The sequence below is a fragment of the Ictidomys tridecemlineatus genome, chromosome 7 (genome assembly GCF_052094955.1).
Source record: "Ictidomys tridecemlineatus isolate mIctTri1 chromosome 7, mIctTri1.hap1, whole genome shotgun sequence".
NCBI classification, from domain to species: domain Eukaryota; kingdom Metazoa; phylum Chordata; class Mammalia; order Rodentia; family Sciuridae; genus Ictidomys; species Ictidomys tridecemlineatus.
Window position 1 is genome coordinate 34,881,586 of NC_135483.1, and position 7,609 is coordinate 34,889,194.

The following is a 7,609-nucleotide window of genomic DNA, read 5'->3' on the forward strand; positions in this document are numbered from 1 at the left end:
TCTAACATTGACTACACGAAGAGATTGGAAGTGTTCATTTATGTAATCCACATTTTACAAAGGAGGAAATGGAGACTGGAGGCTAGGTATAAAGGTTGCCATATCTCAGGCCAGGCCTGTTGTCCCCAGCCCCTGTCTTTGACCATTTCTCATCTCTCCTGACTGGCTGTCATACACTAGCCCTGAGAATTCTCATCAATGATCATAATGACTAATAGATTTTGAGTGCCGTGAACTAGTGTAAACACTTCACTTGAATTAATTCATCTAATTCTTACTCTCACCCTAAGAAATAGGAATTATTGTTTTCATCTTCATCTTTCAAGGGAGGAAACAGAAGCACAGAGGTATTGAGAAACTTACCTAAGACCATACTGTAAGGAAGGGGCAAAGTCTGACCAAGGGTACCCAACTGATGCACTGCGCTGCTGCTTTGATATAATCACGTGGATTATATAAGGGAGGGAGCGGGCTCACCAATCAGAGCAGCAGGGCTGGGAGGCTGGGGTTTTTGCTTACCTTACCTCCCTGTCTGTATACAAAGCTCCCTTCTCCCTCTCTCTCTCTCTCTCTCTCTCTCTCTCTCTCTCTCTCTCTCTCTCTCTCTCTCTTTTGTGTGTGTGTGGGGAGATTTATGGCTCTTCTAGCCTTTAAAACTTGGTGGTTATATGGAGCAATTTAGAGGGGCTTTGGAAAGCCTTGCGTACAGCAAACATCTGATCTACAGGAGGCATGCTGGGAGCCTTCAGCAAAGGCTGAACTGCCCAGGGCCTGAGCAGTATCTCCTGGGTGCAGGGGAGTAGCTCACAGGATTCAGCTTAGCTGCCATCCACCTCATCTCTGCAGGGCAGCCTGGCACCAGTGCCACACATGGCAACTGTCCTTCTCACTTCCTTCCTCCACACCCTCCACTCGAGTCTCTTGTCTTCGGTCCCTCACCCTCATCCAGGGTCAAACCCCAGTGTCCTCTGCACCCCCATCCTCCAGGGCACTATTCTTGTATTTGTGGTGGCAGGCAGTGGAGAAGTCTCGCTCTTCTCTCTTCTCTTTCCAGTTTATTGTTGTGATTTTTAAAACTCTACACAGTAACATCTGTCAAGTCATCCCTTTGGATTCTTGCTATGGACTTAATTGTATCTTCCTCTCCCCCCCCAATTTCATATGTTGAAGTCTATCGTGTATCAAAAGCATAATCCTCACAGCAATGGTGTTAAAGTAGTGAGGACTCCGAGGGTGATTAGGCCACCAGGGCTCTGCCTTCCTGGGTGAATTAATGATAGTCACAGGAGGGCTTGAGTCTGTGCATTTGAGCTCTTGTGTGTGCCCCTCCTCCTTACATCATGGTATGATGCAGCAAGAAGGCCCTTGCCACTTGCAGCGGCTGGGTCTTGGATTTCCCAATGTCCAGCACTAAGAAAGAAATCTCTGTTCCTTATAAATTACTCAGTCTGTAGTACGCTGTTATAACCACCCCAAATAGACTAAGACAAAGACCCGACCCCTAAAGTGATGGCATTCAGGTCTTTGGAGCTGAGGTCTTTGGGAGGTGGGATTAGATGAGGTTATGAGGGTGGCAACACCATGATGGGAGCAGATCCCTGGTAAGAAGAGATCAGAGCTAGCACATGTGTGTTGGTACTCTCACTCTCACTCTCTCCCCCATGGAGAGAGGACATGGAGAGAGAGCAGGCATCTGTACCCCTAGGGGAGAGTCTTGTCAAAATCTTGATCTCAGACTTTCCAGCCACCAGATCTGTGAAAAAATGAAGTTCTGTTCTTTGAGTCACCAGTCAATTGCATTTTGTATTTGACTAAGATAATTCTCCTATTTTGTATGTTTTAAAACCCTGAGCTTTCTGAGTCAGTAAGGTTACCTCTAGGTGTCTAGCTTAGGGAGGAGTCTACCCAAAGAGCTGGGGGATGGGGTAGGAAGGAAAGAAAGTAAAGAACACTGTTTCAAGGCAGGTATGGGCTGAATCTCCACTGTGTTCCAGGCACTGCAATTAGCTTTGCCCTGGGGTAACCAGGCCTCTGGTCCCACAAATACCTGTGGAAGCTAGTTCTGGGTACTGTTGGCCAACTTGCCCTCCAGGCAGCCCTCAAACCTCGTTTCTCAAACCTACTTGCAAAGGTGGGGAAGCGCCACCACTGCCCCCACCTCAGCACCAACAACTGGGAATATGCATGTAGCCCACAGCAGATGGGGTCCCCTTCAAGGAACTTTCTATACTCAGGCCTGGACCCTGCATGGACAAGACCCTGCCAGGCCTATAGGCTATAAATAGCAGGATTCCATCTGCATCTCAAATCTTCTCCCTACCCATTTTCATGTCCATCTGGATCCTGGCCAGTACTATCAGAGAGAGAGAACTGGTCTGAATTTTATTTCCTCTGGGAAGATGGGAATAAACAGAAAAGTGACCCAAACTTGGGTAGTACAAGTGGGAAGAGAAAGGGAGATAACCTATATTTCTGAAGCCTCCAAAAGGACTAATTACGTTACCCAAATACCAGAAGGAATCACCCAAGCACCCCTGTGCAAACAGGCTGGGAGAAGCCAAGCAAGTTGCCCCAAATGCACATTCCTGCCCTATAGCAATCTGTATTCAAGAAAGAGGAAGCAGTTTGTCTGGCTCCCAAACTGACACATCTGTTTATGGACCTAGCATCCCTGCCTTGTCTGCCAGATACCCAGGCACTAAGACCACCCTCTCCTTCCTGACCACCTTCCCCCCAACTCCTGGAGTTCCTCGTGCATGCCTGGGACTCAGCCTGGCATTTGTTTGGCTATTCAAGTTTCCCAGTTGATTCTAACACATAGCCAACACGGAGCTCTCCTGCCCATAGGGGTCCAGGTTCCCTTTTATTGTGAAATGGGGTCAGCGATGCTTCCCAAAAGGGTACCTATGAAAGGCTTAGGAAGAGGGGCCTGGAGAGAGTGAAGAGACGGCCCATGGCCATATACCAGCCACCAGCTAGGGACTGGCTCACTCTGCAAGGATGACACACAGGCCAGAGGATGGTGCCTAACCTCAGCTCATGTCTGGTCAGCTCCTGGCTGCTCAGAGACACTATGGGCCCCCTCACTCCATGAGACTGAGGCTGGTGCTCTGAGGTCCCCAACAGCTGTTTGCTAAATAAATGAATGGGTGATATCCTATGATCTTCACAACAAAAAGATTATCATCTCCCCTGATCCCAAAGAAATAGTTGGAATTTGGAAGAGGCTTTGTCCTTGGCTGCAGGGCCCAGAGAAGGAACTGAACTTCTCAAAGCCTTTGTTTCTCAATTTGTAAAACTGAATTTTTCCACAGTTCCTATGTTGTAGAGCAATTCTGAAGAGCAGCTGAGACAAATCATGGAGGAAACATTTCAAGAAACGATTATCTGATGAGGGAATGGAGATTCAGAGAGGTGGTTGATTTGCTTACAGTAACGCAACGAGTAAATAGTCAGAACCATTTACTAAGCCAGAACTTAAATTCAGTACCAGAGAACTTCCAATCTTTCTGATTCCCTAAAAGAAGCATATGTCCTCGTTCTAAACAACAACAACAACAGTCAAACAAAACAAAATTCAAATAAATGCCTGGTTGTAGAGGAGGGGATGCAGACATCTGGAGAACAGACCTTGGGGCTTTGTCAGTTCCCTTGCGCCCACCTTAGGGGTCCTCTGTTGAGCTGATTTTGCAGCTGGGGAGAGCTAGGTCTTTGGTAAATGTTTTTGATAAAGGCAAGCCTGAGAAAAAATTCAGAGACATTTTGTTTTTCCATGACAGGGAATCTGACCTCTGAAGATGCAGAGCTAGGAGAGTTGCCTTTATCATTTCTAGAGGACCTTGCAACCTGGGGCAGAGGGGGTGTCTTTCTGCTAATCAGAGAACTGTGCCTGGCTTCCCAGATCACAGCCTGGGGACATGCTGCAGAGGAATTAGGAGGTTCACAGAGCCAAGCTCTGGGCCCAGGGGCCACTAGCCTGGTGCTAGCTCTTCCCTCTTCCAGAGGGACATAAGAGAAGGAACCTGGCACCTCGGATAACTTGTCTTGTTACCTGTGTTTAAGAAGGATCTTAAACCTTCCAGGAAGAATTGTACAGGGGAGGCTGGGAGAGGGGAGCTCACTGGCCACTTATCAGGGTCTCTTCACCCACACATACCCCGACTATTCTCCTAGTACATGGCAATGCACTTCCAACCCCGGAATCCAGGTTTTCCTCCTCCCCTGGGCACCCTGGTGCACTCTGGAACAAGCTGAGCAGGGCTGCCCAGCAGGCAGGCTGGCATTACCTAATTGCTGGACAGCTTCTTTTGTCACTTCATTTTTCCAAGCTGCCTAGCTCTGAAAGTCTCCTTCTCAGACAGACAAATGAGACTCCAGCCTTGTTCTGCCCAAGCTCTGCAAAAAAGCAGAGATCACAGGCTGTCGCCTTGTTGGAGCAGCCGCCAGGAGCCAAGGCACAAAGCGCCAGGGGCAGCGGATGTGTCTTTAGCAGGTAACAAAGCCCAAGCCAGTGCCCTACTTAGGGCTGTGGTTTTTCTTATTGGGCTCTGCTTTCTGCTGTGAGGTGCCTGGGGTCAGCATTACCGGTACTAGGACTTGATCTTCACCAGTCAGCCAGCCTCCTGGGAAGATGAGCCCTTGTTAGAGGAAGCCCCTGGCATCTGAAAAGCCTCTCCTGCCTCAACCAGGCAGATGTTTCTTGGATCAGGAAAAAAAAAAAAAAAACCTAATCAGAGGAATGCATACCGCTACCTGGCCTCAAAGAGGCCTTCACACCTGGGGTTGAAGCCAATTTCCCAGTACAAAAGCAAACGGCAGCATTTGGCACCTCTGGGCTCCCAGCCCTGTGTTGTAGCATCTGCTTTTGAAAGAAAACACCTTGGAGAGGCCAAAATAAATCTGGCTGGTCAGTGAGATAGACAGAATAGCTTTGACCTTCTCACGGGCCTGCAAGCATCTCAAGGGTAGAAACCAGGCCTCACTGGACTTGGTATCTCCTGGCACATGGTGGCCCTTACTGTGCCAAGCAAAGTTCTGGATGTTTTAAGAAATGTCTCCACTTTGCCCTCACTCCACCTCCAAGGGTGTTATGCCCATTTTTCAGAAGAGGAAACTGACTCACAGAAAGATTAGGTCCATAAAGCTCTTAAGTGGGGACATCAGAATTTGAATTCAGGCAGTCAGGCTCTGGAATCCAGTTTCTTACCATTGCACTATAGTGAATAAGTAAATAATGGACGAATAGATGAATGAATGAATGAATGAATGAAGTGAGTAAATGAGTGAAGCAGTTAATAGTTTTGTGGCAGCCATGACATGAAAGCCCTCTGTTCAAAGTTATTTCCTCCATTATCGGTTTTCTAGGCACTGAGTGTGCTATTGAAGTACATCCTTTGGGTTTTTAATATATTACTGTCTTTGAAAATTGTCCCTAAGAAATTGGAGTGATGGCAATAATTGACCCTGTCCTGCAGCCTACTGGAATTTCTAGGTGAGGCCTAGGCTCCTGGAAGAGCTGGTTCCAGTATATGAGGGGAGAAAAATAAGAAGTCACATGTTCTGCGAGGGGACTGGAGTGCAGGTATGGACATTTCTGAGCTGGGTTCAAGATACCTGCATCTCTTACTGGCTGTGGGGCCTGGGGCGAGTCCCTCATCTGGCAACAAGTTGCAGATACCCGCCTGATGGCTTAGGATGAAATGAACATGGCAAGTTATGTGTCTGACTGAGGCAATGGCCAACCAGTAGTGGCTGTTGTTATGACACAAACTAGAACCATAAGTGAGTCAGTGATGATTGCTACTCTGATCTGCCCTGGTGACCGTTTCTGGTCTCCTGGGCACTCTGCTCATAATCCCCCAAGGTTAGCCCCACCCTTCTCCCAGGGTCTCCTGGTGGTCCCCATCTCTCCTTTCTGCCATTGTGACACTGATTGGGCTTTGGTTTCCAGCACTGGCCTGGGTTTCTACCATTTCTCATGAGGGCTGTCAAGTCAAACATGGAGGGTACTTATGGTCAACCCATTCCTTCATCTTTTTCTACATCTAATTCTTTGCCAACTTGGATCTTGAGCTTCTCTTCGCTTCTCTGCCCCTTTTTCTCACTCTATTCTCTCTCTCCTTCCATGGTCCTGGTTGGAATTAGTGGCTGTAATTGGATTTTGCAGCATGTGGCAATGAAGACATTCTCTCCCCTGTAAGCCTTGTTGAAAGGTCAAAGAACAGGATAGACAGAAAGAGGCCTGGCCAGGGCGAGCATGTGACAGCAGGACAATTCCTTAGCAGAGGCGACTTGATGTCACAGAGGATCTGTGGGCTTGCTGTGTGTCCTGGAGTACTTCTGCTTGCCCATCTGTTACACGGACAGAAATCCTCCATCCTAGCCCACATGAGTGAAGAAGGACATTGGAGGTGACAGACACCTAGTAATAATAACTATCATTTGTCAGGGCAGGAGGGGGCAGGTTGGTAAGTCAAGTTTACAAAGCCCCTCTAATAAATTCTGTCACTGAACCTCACATCCATCCCATGAGGTAGACAGAGAAGACAGCATGGTTAGCTGCATTTTACAGATGATCAAACTGAGGCCTTGAGAGTGTCAATGCCTTGTCCATGACCCAGGCCTCGGGGCTGATCACCTGGGCCACTTACCATTTCTCTCAGCAAATTCTCATTGTGCAAACTCAGTGGACCCACCCATCAGTCCCTTTGCAAGAGTCTCCTTGCCTGCTCTGCGGGCTGAGCATTCTGGAGAAAGTCACACAGCTTACTTTCCTTCCTCAACAGGGCCTCTTCCTGTCTCAGGGCCTTTGCATGATCTGCTCCCCCTTCTCCACTTCCTTTCACCTAGTCAATGCCTAGCTTGTCTTTGCATAATAGGTCATAGTTCACTTTCTCAGGAAGTAACATTTGACCTTTTCTGGTGCTACCTCCATAGATGTTCCTCCTGACTCTATCTTTCTAGAATCCAGGGGAGTGGGAGAGCTATCCTGGCAGCACCGAACTCTTAGGATCTGTCTGCTCATCAGAGAAAGACAGCAAGAGACTTCTGGGGAAGAAGTGAGGCCTTAGGAATTAGGCCTGGGCTCTGTGTGCTCCTGTTGCTCCAGGGCTTCCTCTTTTCTGCCTGTGCCTGGAAGTGCAGTGCACCCCAGGCTGCTATTCTCTCTAAGAGTCCAGGTTTCTCGGCCCTGTCCCTGCTTTTGCAGTAGCATTGGGAGAAAGAGAGTTAGAAGCATCAGTCCTAAGACCCAGGATGTTTTTAGCCCATCAGTGGGGAGGCAGGCATTCCACCCTTCTCCAGACAGGAAACGGAGACATGTCTTTTTCAGGCCCAAAGACTACACAGGCAGGTGTCCATGAGTGAATGGGCAGCATGTCACATGAGTCTGAGATATGCACCATGCAAGTGGGAACTGGTGCCCAAGCCCCAGAGACAGGGCTCAGTTTGTCACTCAGCTCAAGAAGGGCCATGGAATTTTCATGAAGGCAGGAGCCAGTGTTAAATGAGAGAGCCTCCGAAAATGCTTGGGAAACTGTATTAAGGGGCTAATTCTATCACCACCAGGACAAAAAAAGCCTGTCTCAGGGGATTTTCTTGAGACTTCTGG